Below are 16,739 nucleotides of genomic sequence, written 5' to 3' on the forward strand. Positions count from 1 at the left end.
ATTTTTTTCCCCCGATATATTCACTCGAGGAGACTTTACATGGAGGATTTCTTTTTGTTTCAACAGTTACCACACGCAGGGTTTGTTTGTTTGTTTGTTTGGTTGGTTGGTTGGTTGGTTTTTTGTGTTAACTGTTTATCAGTTTTATTGATTTCGTGTAAATGTCTGTGTGTGTGGGTTTTTTTTCGGGGGGGGGGGGTTGCGCATGTATGTTTGTTTGGCGGTCGTCGAGGAATCAGGCAGGCGCTGAATTTTAAAATCAAGGCATTCGCTTCCCATGAAAGAAACATGAGCACTGGGCCTCTGTTCAGGCTTGATAAACGGAACAAGGATTTCTCTCTCCCATCCCCCCCCCCCCTCCTCCCTCTTTCCTCTCGCGTCACCACTCTTCTATTCCGTTCTCTTCTCTTTGCTCTCCCTTTCTCTTTCTCTCTCATCGAGACCATCGCACGCGGCATACAGTACAAGTTAACATTTTCCTTCCATCAGGGATGAACACGCGCCGTCTGCTCAAACACAGAAAGTGTCAGGGTGCGGGGCCATCAACGCCAGTAAAGGGAGCGGAAGGACTAAAAGGCGTAAAAAGAAAAATGAATGTGCGATAAATCCCCGAAGTTAGTTCTAACTGGTCCAAAGGTACAGGTGAGCGAGATTCAAGGAGGACGAGCGGCGGGAGGAGAGGGAGGGAGGGTAATTACCAATCACCATCATTGAGTCTCGAGTGCCTCATTGACCTTGTGCTTAACGGACTTGGCATCCACGGCAATGACGTAGACATCATTATAACTCGATTCGGATAAACAGCGTCGTAATTATCAACCATCGTGTGTATACTGGTTGTCCTACAAAAGCATGATAGCATGATCTCGTCTGTGGGAAACTGAATTCTTATCCAGTTGTAGCAACCCACGTGATTTCCTTCAACGCGAGAGAAAGTATACACAAAGAGAAGAAACCATTTTGTATCAGAATACCAGACAATTTTAAAGGTTGGTGAGGAAAAGCAGAAATTCTGATTTTGAAATTTTGTGAGAAGTGATCAAATTGTCCTTAAGGTAAATCAAAAGTAAATTAGTGCTGTTTGTTGCAAATAGTATTTCACAGGACTGATTTGTTTTTTAGTCGAACATATTTATCATATATATACATATACATGAAATGGGATTTCTGTTGGTACTGTTGGTAACTCAACGTACTACATACTCTGAAATTGGTGTCGAAAAGAGGGCGCCCTTATAAGACAAAATTCGTTTTGATGGTCAAAACTAAATAGGATATGCCGGAAATAAATGACATTGCAATCCTAGATTAATGGCCATGTAACATGACACGGCGAGTACACTTGAAATCAGTGTTATGAAGAGGGCGCCCTTGTAAAACAGTTTTTGTTTTGTTTTTTAAACAAATTCGTTTTTACAATGTATGGTCAAAACTAAGCAGGGTGTGCCGGAAATAATAACGCCATTTATAATCTAGACTAATGACCACGCTATAACGGCAAGTACGTTTGAGACAGATAAAAACAGATCATTACGACCCATATCCTTACAGGTATTTTACACACACACACAAACACCATAACACACACAAACGAGCACGCAAACATTTATACTATACATTTAACCTAATATATTGATATACAATATGTATATAATTTGTATTCTAATGTACTGATATACACAACAGGACAGACAGAAAAATTCTTATTTAAACACTTTACAAACGTGTCACGCCATAGTTTGTTCCCAGGTTCAGGAGCTATACTGGCGAGGAAATCTACGCAGTCCGGCAAACATTCATCTCACAAATTTCACATTTAATCATCAAACAAACTGCCCTCGAATAAACAATTTACGGCGTGAATTCTATTAGCGATATCTGAAAATTTTATATAAAAGACGGTGTTTCATGATGTTATAGATGATAGGATGGTAATGCTACTAAGAGAAGATGACGAAGATGGTGTTTTCGTTAAGTTACTGACAATAATATGAAGAAATGATTTCTCAAAATAGCGTGCGCTGAAACGGAAGGATATCATCACTTTCTTCGCCCCATCGAGATACTCACACGTTCACGTCAATACTTTTACCCTCCGGCACCGTGCGGAATAAGCAACCAAGATGTCTCTCAGCCAGTGACGACAGTATACATGGCCTTGCGCTTCAAGGAAGTGCAAGGCTCGATATGCGAGCCCCAGTTATACAACCAAAAGGGTAAACACACTCGATACTTTGCCAAGACCATCTCGAACACATGGATGAGCGCCGTTTGTTTCCACTATAAATTTACGACGCGCGTTCGATGTAAGACAATCCGTGCTCCCAAGTGTAGCGAGTGCTCTTTTCGGGTTCTTTACATCATCACAGACTCTAACTAGTACGGCATTTGATGTCAAGAGCATTTCAGGACGGGTCTCCCCTTCCCTCCTCTCTCCACCTTCCTTTCTATCTAACACACACACACACACACACACACACACACACACACACACACGCACATGCGCGCACACACACACACACACACACGCACACGCACACACACACGCAAACACACACACACACACACGCACACACACACACTCCATCTCTCACTTTCTCTCTTTCTGTTTCTATATCTCTTTCTTCAATGTGATCATGCTATTGATGTCTCATTCAAGATTTTTCTAAGATATGAATTTTCGCTCCTCTCTCACTTTCTCATATTATACCTCCCTCAGTCCTGTTGCCGTTTCTTCTCATCCAGTGCGTGCTCATAATTGTGTCTTTCTTTTCTCTCTTCCTCATCCACACAAGTCATGCAAACACACAACCACAACATCCATAAAACTCTATCTTTTGCTCATGTCACCACTAAGTGTGTCATGTGCAAATACTTTGCTAGCATGAGAGTCACGCACCTTCTTCATCAGTATCCGCGATTTATGTGGTACTGTGGTTCAACTTTCGCGACATACGAAAAACATCTCCACTAGTGACAGTATTCCCATTTGATGTCGGCGCCAGGGTGATTTCGAGTGGGTGGACGGGAAAAGGCGCCTAGATCGTGTCGATGAAAGTAAACGAATTAACAGTGAAGCGGAATACAAAGAAATGTTCTTTTCTTGTGCTTAAAAGTAAAAAAAAAAAAATAGAACCGTGAGTGTTTGTGAAGAAATGAGCGCTATCGACTACCCGTCTCATGCCCTGCCAAAACAAAACACGTACAAGATGTAAACTGATGTATAACAATCGTGTACAGAGATTCTGAATGTGGTTGTTTCATTTCAAACTGAAACACTACTCCATGGTCATATTAGTACCTCTAGCTGTTTACTTGGTATAGTTACCAATCGCCGTGAAAACACGTCAAACTTAAAAAGTGAAAAAAAACTTTTTCATCTTCCATTCAAGTTTGATAAATGTTTTGCCAGTCTTGCTTGAGTTTACTCTGTGCGTTAATATCAACATGAACATGGAGTAGAATATATTGCATTCTAAGATGTGATGCCTTACTGTGTGTGACATGAAGAAAAAAAAAAAGTTTCTTCCAAGTTTGATTTACGCGAGTCTCGGTGACTATGAAAACTATCTAGGCAGAGTATATACAGAGGCAGAGTATAAACAGCTATTCTCTCTCAATCTCCCCTCCCTCCCCCTCCCCCCCCCCCCCCCGCCCTCCCCTATTTTTCTCGTTTATCTGAAACTTTCCGACAAAGATTATGGAAGCTTTCGGAGAAAATCATGTCATGAACCATCCTTTCCCTAACGGGGTATATAAGAAGATTACGCCAAACATTAAAAGACGCTGTAGAGACGTTGTAGAATCGGTAAAACGGCAGCCAACCTTAAGTTAACAATTTCCTCGAAAGAATTGTTAAAGAGAGGGAGAGACAGACGGGGAGAGAGGGAGAGAGAAGAACGTGAAGCGGGAGAAGATGGATGAGTGGGCTCGTAAGTGAAGTATTCAAGATGACGAATAAACAGGAAGTGTGTCTTTTAGCCATGGTTCAATGGCAGCCGCTCGCCTCATTCAAGCATCCTCGCCCGGCCATTAGTCCGCCGTTCTGGGTGAATTGCGATCATTTCGATTTTCACGCACGAGCACGGGGTCGAGTATGGCTGGCGACAATCTCAAATTCCCCTTCCTCCTCCTCCTCCTCCTCCTCCTCCTCCTCCTCTTCTACCTCCTCCTCTTACCCCTCCTCGCACGCGCACAGTTCGCTGCCCTTACGCGCCGAGAGAGAAAAAATAGATATAAATACACTTTTTTTTTTTTTTACAAATACATTTTGCTCTCTTGACATCGAAGCTTGTGAGCATTCGTGTGCTTTTTCTTCAAGTGACTTCGATTTGTGTTTGTATTCAGAACAATATCATAATGACGCACATCAATGCAGACATTACAATCACTGCAAGCATACTCTGACGAGATGTGTTAATGAAGAACATCTCACGTATAGACGATCGTCATCCATGTCAACAGTAACACCCACAAGGTTAGTGTTGACTGGCGTCACAAGCACTTACTATTAGAAACACGATTTACCCGTCAAAGATGACGCTGTATCGTTATTAGCTTATTCAAGACACTCTGCCTTGAATGATTTCCACCACAGATGCATAATAATGCATGACGAAACCGTGGAATGATACTGTTTCACCACGTCAAACAGCGATCATGCATGTGGCTCGTTGAAGCCATGAAGCTGACGGCATGACGAGTGAGAAGGTCAACATTTCATACAGTGGAATTCTACTCAGTGCTGACTTCAGTGTATCAGGTAGGCCTATAATATTAAAGGACAAGTCCACCTTCATATACATGTGGATTGAGTGAATGCAGCAATATTAGTAGAACACATCGTTGAAAGTTTGGGGAAAATCGGACAATCCGTTCAAAAGGTATGAATTTTTAAAGTATCTGCGTAGTCACTGTTGGATGAGAAGACTACTATAGTGTATGATGTCATATGCGTACAACCATATAAAGAAAATAAAAAGAGAATTTCACAAAACTTTACTTTTTGAGTTAAGTGCACATTTCTTCGACTTGTTACTGACATATGTTAAGGGTAATATTATTCCCACTGCCTTCTGAAAGAGAGAAGTCAAGTGTTCTTTTGTTATGCGAGAAAAGTGAGAATATGTTGAATTTTCTTTATTCTTTCTTTATATCATTGTACTCATGTGACATCACAAGCTATAGTAGTCTTCTCATCCAGCCTTGAGTGAGCAGAAACTTCAAAAATTCATAACTTTTGAACGGATTGTCCGATTTTCCTCAAACTCTCAATGATGTGCTCTACTAATATTGCTGCATTCACTCAACCCACATATCTATGAAGGTGAACTTGTCCTTTAAGTAAATGCAATGGTAGGATTTCTATTAAAATCGGATACCAAAATGAAGTAAGTTTTGGGATTTTTGAAGCTTCACCATTTTTTATTGAACAGCACAATAAATTGGTCAAAGTCACATGATATGCAAATTATATAAGTGGTGATGCCATCGTAAACAAAAATGTTCCAATGACCAGCACACAAATCTTTCCTAAATTTCCTGTTAGGGTGAAACTAAGTCGATTTACTTTTACCCTTCGAATGATATGGAATTGTAACCAACAGCAGTGATGCTATAATTTCTAAATTAACGTATCGATTTTTCCCTTCAAACTCATGTTATATTTATGAGGCAATAACATCATTGCCTCAAATATTATTTCATTAACTAACGTTAACTTGATGGAGTGGATGTATTCATGGGCGTCACCAGGGGGGGGGGGGGGGTGCGTTGGGTGCGAACGCACCCCCCTTCAGACCCTTTAAAAAAAAAAAAAAAAAAAAAAAAAAAAAACCTTCAGTCTGCGAGCGACCTCAACGCCGGACACTAAATGATTATTATTTTTTAGCTTTTTTTTTTTTTTTTTTTTTGCATCGGGGACAAAAACAACAACAAAAAAAAAAAAAAAAAATCGTGGGCAAAAGCAATTCGCACCCCTGGTTCTGGCAGCACTGATTTTATACATAATTATCTACTAGTACAAGTGTATTCTATACAGTGTTGGCTATATACATAGATTTTGGACATCCTTCCCATACTTGGTCACTTCAAAATTTTCAAGCTCGCTCGCTGGCATTTAGTCGTAATGCCATTCTCCTGAAGTTGCTGCCAGTAATTGCCGGCAGTTCCACCCGGTGCGCCCCCCCCCCCCCCCTTACTGCAAAAATATAGCTACAAACGGCAGTTTTGGGACTGTAAAATGTCACAATTTTCAAGCTCGCGCGCTCCGCTCGCTCGCATTTAATTGTTATGCCTTTCTCTTGATGTTGCTGCCAGTAATTGCCGGCAGTTGCGCCCGGTGCGCCCTCCCCCCCCCCCCCCCACCCCCCTCTATTTCCAAAGCAAAAAAATATATAGCTCCAAATGGTAGTTTTTTTACTGTAAAAGATGAAATCCTAGCTACGCCGATGCCTTTTCCCAGCTTGGTTTCCCTCAACAACAGTAAAAGTCTATATAGGGACTGAGAGCTTACTATATTCCAAATGTCTGTCCCCCCCCCCCCCAAAAAAAAAAAAAAAAAAAAATCTCGTTACATTAGGGTCAAAACGCACCCCCCTCGAAAAAAAGCTGGTGACGCCCCTGTGTATACTGAACTGATCTTCCCGAGATGATGCGATAGAGTCCCCTCCCCAAAAACAACAACTACGAAAAGACCCCACAAAACACAAAACAAAAGACCAGGGGCCCGTTTCATAAAACTTGTCATCAGTGACAAGTTGTCATGGATGTGACAAGCTACTGAAATCCTTGCATCTGATTGGCTGAGAGAAAATTTGTCATAGAAATGTGGCAGTTGTCACTGATAACAAGTTTTATGAAACGGGCCCCTGATATAATGGCAATTGGTTTGCCTTCGCCACAGCGCATGGCTCTAGGTATAGAGTACGTCTCGACAATGGCAAAAGTAACCCCCATGACCCCAAACTTTCCCCATGCAGAGAATCTTTATCTATAATATACGTTTACACATTTTCAAGAAAATACATGTATCTTCAGGCAATGCATGGATATGAGGGAAATCAATAGTGTTGTGAAAATGTAAGAATTTGTCCTTGACCTTTGACCTTGCGCATGTGCGCCCAAAAGTTAATAGGCTCAGCTTCTTCCACTCATGCATACAATTTAATTTCATTTGTGGGCCTCAATCAGTCCTTTAAGTTACGCTGTTGACGGAAGGATGGGCGGACAACACGAAAACAATGCCTCCGGCGACACATTGTGACGGAGGCATAAAAATCACTATATCTTAAAATGTAGGATCCTCCAGAAACACTTAAGTTAACGTGACTTTTCTAGACATGTGGACGATACAATCGGTGGTCATGACACAACATTAGTAGAAACATTTAAGGCCTTCCCCTGCCTTCATCTTCCTCCGCCGGGCCCACCACGAACCGACCTCATTTCATTCTGTACAACACCATTTCCAATGCTTCTATTCTGTGGTCATCCATTGTGTTTGTTCTTTTGCCCAGTTGAGTCTGTTTTGCTTCGCAAAACCATAATGCGCTCTGACATTTTCCCCCTGCTTTCGCGGTCAAACACCGAAGCAAAACAACTATGGATTATACTACATCAGCTTCTTACAGCGAGGCAAAACAACTATTACATCAGCTTCTTCGCTCTCTGTTGTTGCCCCTCTCCGCCCTCTCTTTACTAACAAGAGTCAGTGTTTACAGGGGGACCATGCAGCTAAGCGTTAGCCTCAAAAGAGTAAAATTTACGAGCACATAATAGTGAAACTTTGATCAGAATCGGATTAAAAGTAAGGAATTTATGAAATTTTAAAGAATGACTACTTCTTTATGCAGAATAGTTCTCAAACAGTTGATATAAATGATGCAAAACAGCGAAATTTCACAATTTCATACCTGCTCTAATTTTCACCCCATCTCGATCATACTTTCACTGTTGCGATTGTAAAATTACTCTATCTTTTCCCAAGTCCAACCAACGTTTTAATTGGTCCGTAATTCCCCTTGAAAATGTTGAATATGATTTTACTGCAGGTGTATGCAATATTACTTCCTAGTGTCACGCTCTGTACATTGTGCAGAGAGAGTGTGTGTGTCTGAATGTGTGCGTGTGTGCGCGCGTATATCAAACATCGGTTCCAGGTTTGGCAATATACACCGTCTATATTTTCTTACTATGTACAACAATGTCTTCATATCACTGTCTTGCTGGAGTCGTCACACGAAAATAATCATTCCATAATTCAAAACGATATACGCTGCGGTTTGACTTCCGGTGGGTTATGCTTTTCAACATGGCAAAGGCAAGAAACATTCTGTGGAACTTTAGTGTCTAATTAAAGTCGTAATGAGTACGCTCTCGTCAATATACGGAGACTGACGCTTCAGCTTACGATGGGAAGCACACGAGACGAAATGATAGGGATCTTTCATTTCCTGTCGTGCATGCTGGCATTTCGGTTGCATTGAGGCAAACACATCTATGTGTGACAACATCTAATAATCAGTCTCACTTACCCGATCTAATTCAGGACTGTCAACATTCACAAAATATCAGGGCGCGTGTGAAGGAGCATTCTGGGAGGTATTACTGGTGGGCTATTAATGCATCACAACAGGTAAAAGGGATACTGTTATATTTTCTCTCAGTACTCTGAAGGGAAGTTTGCGGATCCTCCCACAACATTGGAAAGACTTGGCGGCTTTGACAATTTCGTTCAATTAGAAAGACGCCACCTACAACAACAGATCCGCGGAGCTAGCGCTCACCTGCATCAGCAGCGCGCTTTGCCTTACATTGCACTCCATCTGAGGGAAAACATTTCAAAAATAGCTGTATAGATTATAGGCTCCATTGGCAACATGCTCCTAGTTTTGGGTTTTTGGACCCGCTCTATAGGGGCACACCACCACCATTAGTACAAATTACGGCTCCCTTTCCCCATCCTGCAAAGTTTGGTCGAATTCCAACCTATAGATAACGAAAGTGCGAGGAATTTTACGCACGAAGTGAGCTATTCCGCTCAGGAGAGCTAAAAAGATAGTGAATTACATTAACTTTTTTTTTTTACTATCAATCTTCATTAACTCTGTTCAACAGTTTCCTAGCCCACTTGCCTCTTTCACACCCTGTTGGTAACCAGTATAATCATGATAGTCACGCACATGCGCAGACAAATTTGTTTACAATGTCACGTTGTGCTCTCTCTCGTCACTGCAATTGGTATCAAGCCATTTTGATTCGCGCTAGAAATCGATGCGAGGCGAAAAGCAATCAATCAACCAAAATTGAGGTTCGGGGGAGGAAGTGGTAGACGAGGAATGGCAAGATTCACGTTGCCATAACAACGTATTTAGTCCTCTATATCGATGCAAATTTTATTCTGTGGTGTGGACGACTACCACGAGGAACTGGCGTGAAGTGACAATGTCCACCGCATCTATTATATTGAAGGTACGAACAGCTCGTGACACTATGATGATATTGGGAGATTATAGTAATACAAATGTAGAATGCTGTGCATGACAAATGATTATCACTACCAGTTGACTACCTGTGTAAATGGGAAATCGGAAAATGCATGCTTTGTCCGACAAAATCACAAATAGATGAATAAATAATGAAGCTACATTAGCTCGTATTCGATTTGAAACATTGCTCTTCACTCAGTTATTTCAATCACAAGATCACAAAACATTCCAAAGTGACGTATACTAATTCAGTGTAATCTCAATGTCTCTGGCATTACAACTCCCACAGTTTTAAGATAAAATATTTTTGCTATTCTTTTACATCACCCACCTACATTCAACTATGTGTGCACCATTCTGTTACACTGGTGGTTTGTCTCGGGAGCAATCCATGCACCTCTTCAATCCTCACTTTTTAACGTGTCAGCTACATAGAGCGGTTTGTTTTACGTCTTTACATTACACGTATAAACAAGCTGTCTTATCTTCCCATCCTCCTCCATCATTGCATCCGTTTAACTGCGCATGATTTTTGAGACCTTTATGTCGCAGAGGTCTGATACTCATGTGACGCTCTCCCAACTCGTGTGCTTGTGTTATTATTCTCTCTTTATATGATAATCATAAATGACAGTGACCCACAACTCGGATTTCACGGTGATAATGGACCTAAAAGATAATTTGTCGGATTTGTCGGAGGGTGGAGGAGGTCCATCACATAAATTGCGGCTGGTCTTCATATGAAAGGTCATGAAGATAAACAGGGACACCCATATCTCCAAAAATATATCATCGATCCATTTCAAGTCTACGCAATACCAGAATAAAAAAATGGAAGCCACTGACTTAAGAAGTTAAAACGCTTTTTTCCCCTGTGAAAGAAAACCTTTCAGTAATTTTTGGTCACATGATCACTGTTCATCATGGGAATTGTTTTATACGCTTTCCATGACAGCATCGGTGTAGAATGTCTGAAATATCTTCCTTAGCTTGAGGTGGGGCGTCACCTCTTGCGAATATTATTCCGCGAGCGCATACTATAAATTATATTCTCTATACTCTACAGAGAGCGAATATCACCGAAATTAAAAGCTCACCATTCAGCTACCAGTTATGTGTCTCTTCAGCACACAATAATGTTCCGGCGGTTAAAAAAGAAAGAATCCAAATTGTCCTGTACGTTTCCATTTCTGAGTCATGGTACCATTTTTTTTTCTTTTTTTTTTCTTTTTTTTTGATTTCGTTTCAATCTGCATTTTCAGCTCAATTACAATATCAGGCATGCAGACCTTGTAAACAGCATTGCAAAATTCTGAGGCCTAAAGTGAGTCATTGTATATGAAAAACAGGATTTTTCACCATTTCTGCAATAGACAGCTAGACATGATTGTGTATGTAATAAATTTGCGAAAACAGCATTTTACAATAAAAAACACAAAATATTGGAAAAAGTCACGATTGGCGTCTCGACAATATCTCTATATCATTTTCGACATCCCGCATATTTTACATTTTCGGATGAAAAAAACAAACATTTTCAGCCTTTTTAAGGGAAAAATGACACACAAAGCACACAAGCAAATCAAGAGAAAATCAGCGTCTCGCGAATATCCAAAGCAATACAGCGTACCATGGGCGAGAGACCACTAATAGCTAAGCACAATATCCACGCAGCATTTTCATCTAACCTCGTAAAACGTGACGTGGACAAACCACGAACACGAATGGATTCTATCTCAATTTCGAGAGATGGAGTAGCTGCGCATAGTTTGAAAGACGTTTTTACTGACATGAAATATAATCGATCAATGACACTCTCTAGAAATTTACAGAGAGGGAAAATCGAACATCGGTAAAGAAAACCACAAAACTGAACGCAACCGTAGAGATAAAGCCATGACGGTTACCAGTAAGAGCTTGTTGCTGCTACTGTTGTTAGATAATAACAGAAAAAAATAGGGGTTGCATTAAAAAAAAAGATACGTTGCATCCAAAGATAAAGGCTCATCTTGTTCGCAGTCGGTGGGGAAATAACAAGTAACATGATCAATAAGAACTAGAAAAAGACAATGCAGATTAGGGATATTGTATGACATACTACACAAACGCCACGTTTGAGAAGCACATGCAGTGGCATTAACTAGGATGCTTGATGTATTTTATATCTTGGCATAGTCGTTTTTCTTGTTTGATTTTTCGAAGTCAGAACCAAGACGAACAATTACGATGGCCCGGGGGGGGGGGGGGGGGCGTGAAATTTTACGTTGACCTATATTGCATCATAGCAGACACCAAAATGATATATGTAGTCAACAGGAAGAAGCAGGGCTAGACTCTCACCCAAGGCATATTGTATGGGTCTACATGGGTGATTCCTTTTCTCAATGTCGGACAGCGGAAGACCTGATCCCCTCAGGTCATGTGATTCACACACATGGACTAGTCGAGGTTGACGGAAAGCTCTTCAACCCGTTTAGGACGAGTCCTGAGTATATAGGCATACTCGGGCAGGTGTCTATGGGAAATGCGTGTTGTAGCAAAATCAGCCCGTCCTCGGTGGGTTAAAGTGCTGTTGTGCACCATGCTTAGATTTACTTTAATGTCCAGAGTACAGACAATGATCGCAGCTTAATCACACTCGGACTTTGAATAAGAAAGTTGTGTAATGTTGAAGAGTCACAAGTTCCTATTGAACAGGTGATTTTGGTAGCATCCACATAATCGTGGGGGCGCTGTGGCATAGCGCACAAGACTCCCGACTCCCAAACGGAGGACCAGAGTTCGATTCCTGCCCGGTGCTTACGTCCTTGGACAAGATGTTTTTACCCACAATGCCCCACTAGACCCAGGTGTGTAAATGGGTATCCTGGCAACGCTAGGGTAATAATAATGACAGGGCCCTCTGGTAGAACAGTGGCAACACTGAAGAGGCTAAAACACCTTATAAGGAACACCTTATAATGAAAATTAATGTGGGCGTTATGATGACGAAATGAAGTCTCTATATACTTTCACACTTGTCTGTTTGTAAGAAATGTCATAAAAATCACGCTTTAGCCGACAATTTAACACGAACCCTTTTCTCCAGAAGTCACTGTCGCCCACGCTATTGCAACATGCAACACGATAAGATTTGTTGCAAAGAATAGAGGTTTTCTTCTCGCTTTTTATTATCAACAAAGAAAGAAACGCAATGAAAAAGAAGTACATTTCAAGAAGGTTCGTGTGGAAGTGAATGTATGCGGAGACCTCACCCAGTCTGCTGTGTATTTGGTCACTACTAAGCATTATCATTGTTTTAAGACTGACTTTAATAACTTAAAACACACACACACACACACACACAAACAAACAAACACACACAAACACACACAAAAGAACATTATTTTTCATTTCTGTACTCTATCTCAATTGAAAACAATGTTTTGTTCCTCTTTATACTGCAACTTCCAAAGTCGATTCAGGTGTCTCCATAGTACCATCCTTGATGAATCCATGAAATCTCATGGAAAAGAAACAAACAATAACACGAAACTCTGCACAATTTGTCGTAAGCCTGCCTCCGATCGTTTGAGGGCAAGTGGACACTGTTGCAACGGAGGTGAAATTTGAGAAAAAAAAATCAGCGAGGACTCTCCTCGGAACGTAACATAATTCTAACGAAAGAGACGTAGAACTACATATGAGTGGATGTTTAGAGAGAGGGATATACAAAGAGAGGTACGAGATGGAGAGAGAGGGAAAGCGGAGACAGAAGGGGGAGAAGATTTTGAGAGAGGGGAGGGAGATTGGAAGAGGACGAAGGAATGACACACTAAATTACGGAATACGGGAATCTCGGATTCCCGTTTTATCATCTGCAGCGAGAGCATTTTATCTCTTGCCTCCAAACCCTGGCTCGCATCCTGCACCGTATATACATGAAAGCACTCCTTGGATTTCCACCGGTTCCGCAAACAAACCGATGTCAGCAACGAAATAGACGTGACTAAAAATAAGTTTCGGGTTTCTCCAACGCGTTCGCTCTCTGTATCTATCTCTCCCTCTATCTCTGTGTATATGTATATATTTATCTCTTTTGTTATTTCCTTCGTGAGTACAACAACAAACACATCCGTCGGCGCTGTCTCGATGATGTGACACGGTGCTGAAATCCACTGCATGGCGGTCGGGACGTCCCCTCCTCCCCCCCCCCCCTCCTCTCTCTCTCTCTCTATAAAGAGAGGAGTCTTTTTAACATTCATGTCAACAGATGGGGACGAGTTGTATCATATTGTCCTGTGGTTCTCCGCTTTCCGAGCTCTGGCAGGACAAGGCGAAATGTGATCGAGCATGATGAGACGACAGCCTTATGTATACTGACGTCGTCATCGAAAAGGAAGGACAACAAAAACGTGTGAAAAGTGCTTACAGTCTTGTCCTCGGACGCAGTATGGAGAACCCTCTCTATCTCTGCGTTAAAGGGATGGTACAGATTTGGTTTAGATGGGGCTGCAGCTTTCCAATCTGTGTGTGTGTGTGTTTGTGAGACAATGAGAAACCTCTTATTAAATATGAAATAACATGTGATTCTAAGAGGAATTCACAGTTATTTGATGAAAATTTGTCTTGAAATGGCTGAGATACCCTAAAAAAAGCGATTAAAATGTGACAATCCATGATTTTTATTATGATCTCTTTGTTTTATCTTGTTTATGGATATCTCTGTCATTTCATAACCAATTTTATCAATTAACTTTCATTTCCACTTAGAAATGTATGCTCCTGAACATTTCACAGAGTGGTTTCCGAATACAGTATCTCGCAAAACGTTAAAAGCTGAATCCTCACCTACACCAATACTATAAACCAAGCATGTGAGAGGCCACTTCAAGCTGTAATTCTCGTCCTGTCTTTTCTCTTGTTGGTTTTGTTGTAGTTATTGTTGTTGGTGGTGTTGGTGTTATTGCTTTTATATATCTTCCCATGATAATTCGATACACGATGTGCATCGCAAGAGTTTTAAAGAAAAAATCCTTGATGTAAATGCGACGTATGTGTAACCCACTCCACCCTATAAATGAAACGTCAAGGTAAATAACATGCAAATTATACGCTATTGACTATCATTCAACAAGCTATTTGCTCATTAATTCCCCCCCCCCCCCTTTGAAATCACATTACATCGTTCGTCTACGTTTACGTCGAACTGATGGGCGACAGAGTATTCTTCCCAATGTTACATTCTCCCTCTCCGCGTCCCGTAAAACGGTTCTTCGGGGAACAATTAGTGAGAAATTACGCTAATTATGCTCAGCCAACACGGCAGTGCAATTCAATGACAAACGTGTAAACTCTGCCCCAAGCAATAAATGAGGTTCGTAAAGGGGAAACAATCTGCGACCCAATATTGTTCTGCGGATGGAGACTTGTATACCTCGCTGTATTCTTACAGGCACTCAATTTACCGTATTCATTCGGCTTTATTTATCTCTATGATTATTATGATCATTATTATTTATTTTATTTATTCATTTATTTGTTGTTGTTGTTGTTGTTGCGAAGTTGTCTGTTAGTTTACCCAAGTATAACCGGCGCTATCTCAAGATAGTGCCATCAACTTGCTTCCGCATTGTGAAATGAATCGTCGTTTGTACCTTCCTTCAGCACGCATTTACCGAAGGGCTCAATGTGGGTTGTGACTTGGGCTTTTGTGAGGACATATTAGGTAAAAAATCCGGAATGATTGTCTGAGTGCTTATTGACCCGGGGTCAAGGCGTTCTTTCCAGGTATATCATTGACGCATGCGTAGAGATTCAATGTGGCGTCTTTCTTTAGCGGGCTAGAACCATGCAGGGCTGCCATAACTTCCACATCAAACTCAAAGATTCCACAGAGTGGTCAAGGAGATCCTTGTGCATTTATACGTGCATCTCAATCAGTAAAAATAATCGCCAAATCAGGGAAACTTTTACATTCTCTTGCCAGGACCAACGATAAAAATTAAATGCTGAAGTTTTTCTCTCCCCATCCCCCCCCCCCCCCCCCCACTAGACTCCTGCATGAAGCAGAGAGGCTAGAAAGCTTGGCATTAACCTACCGACACGACAACTTCCCTTACATAACGCATATGAATCATTTAACAGTGTGTCTACTTATCCAATCGCTTAGAGTATAAAAATTACTGCGTTTTGATACGCGAACACGAGTGAATTTTAACATTCCATACCTTCCTTTATTTCAGAACCGATTTTTTTCTCAAACTGTTCCATTCGTTTGACTTTACTCTAATTTGATTACGTCCATTGAACTCAGGGAAGCGCTTGGACGAGTCTGACTGAGTTTGGTAATTCATATATGACCTACTTCTGAAGTTTGTTGATGGATTCATGATTATCTTAACCTATTGAAGTCTAACGATGGATCTAAGAGCTATAACAGTCAAACCCTTTGAAAACACAAAAGAAATTTGAGAGGTAAAACGCCGGCTGGTATGTAGCATGATAGAAGAACGACCTCAACCGAAAATTGGTGCTGTTCGAAGAAGGGCAGTAGTAATCAGACAGCACGTGCTTGCGTCTGCCTGAATCTTGCAAACGTACTCGAGAAAGTTGAGATAATTCCAAAACGGCGGGAAAAGTTGACCATAATGTGCGTGCCCGCAAAGGGGACTGGACATGGAGAACTCTCTGTAGAGTCCTAAATCATTTCGAAGTACTGTATGTTCCCACGGCAAGACAGTAATCATATGCAGTACCTACCTCGATACGAGACGTAAGGTTGAATTCTTTGGTAATAATAGTGGGCAGGTGAGTTTCTCCGTCCCACCGGAGTTGGCTGCGAGACCAAGAGTGTTAACTAGCCACGATCTAAGCCCGACTGATAGGTTTCTCTCCACGGCAATCGCACACTGGGGAGATGGCGAGGCTACGCGAGTCGTCCTCGTTGTCTCAGCGGACCGGCCCAAATCATCGACACGCTGAAAGAATAGGACAATTATCATAATATTGATCAAAAACACAGCGAGCACATAAATACAAAACATACATAAACACATGTGCGCGCACACAGTTATGCGAACACAATGCACAAATCTCACACAGCAGCACACATTACACAGTGCAACTGATTGTATGAATAGGCCCTATATATTTATCAAAAGGGTACATACATAAACGCTCCTGTAACTCATGAAAAAATAGGAAAAAAGATCGATTCAGAAGCCGTGTAATATCCAGTATTGTGTGAACCAATGAATAACACACTCAACA

At 41.2% G+C, this 16,739-nt stretch overlaps 1 protein-coding gene across 1 annotated transcript in view; it reads right to left on the minus strand.

Moving 5' to 3' along the window:
- Positions 1–16,287, minus strand: part of LOC139732171 (carbohydrate sulfotransferase 11-like) — a 32,893-nt gene extending 16,606 nt beyond the window's left edge. Inside the window, exon 1 of the mRNA XM_071643041.1 lies at positions 16,230–16,287. The gene's annotated coding sequence lies outside the window, so the exon portion shown is untranslated. The remainder of the gene's footprint in view (positions 1–16,229) is intronic.
- Between the last annotated feature and the right edge of the window lie 452 nt (positions 16,288–16,739).

Source organism: Diadema antillarum, unplaced genomic scaffold, assembly GCF_040938485.1.
Source record: "Diadema antillarum isolate AM-2024a unplaced genomic scaffold, OU_Dant_1.0 seq00000403_RagTag, whole genome shotgun sequence".
Lineage (NCBI taxonomy): Eukaryota > Metazoa > Echinodermata > Echinoidea > Diadematoida > Diadematidae > Diadema > Diadema antillarum.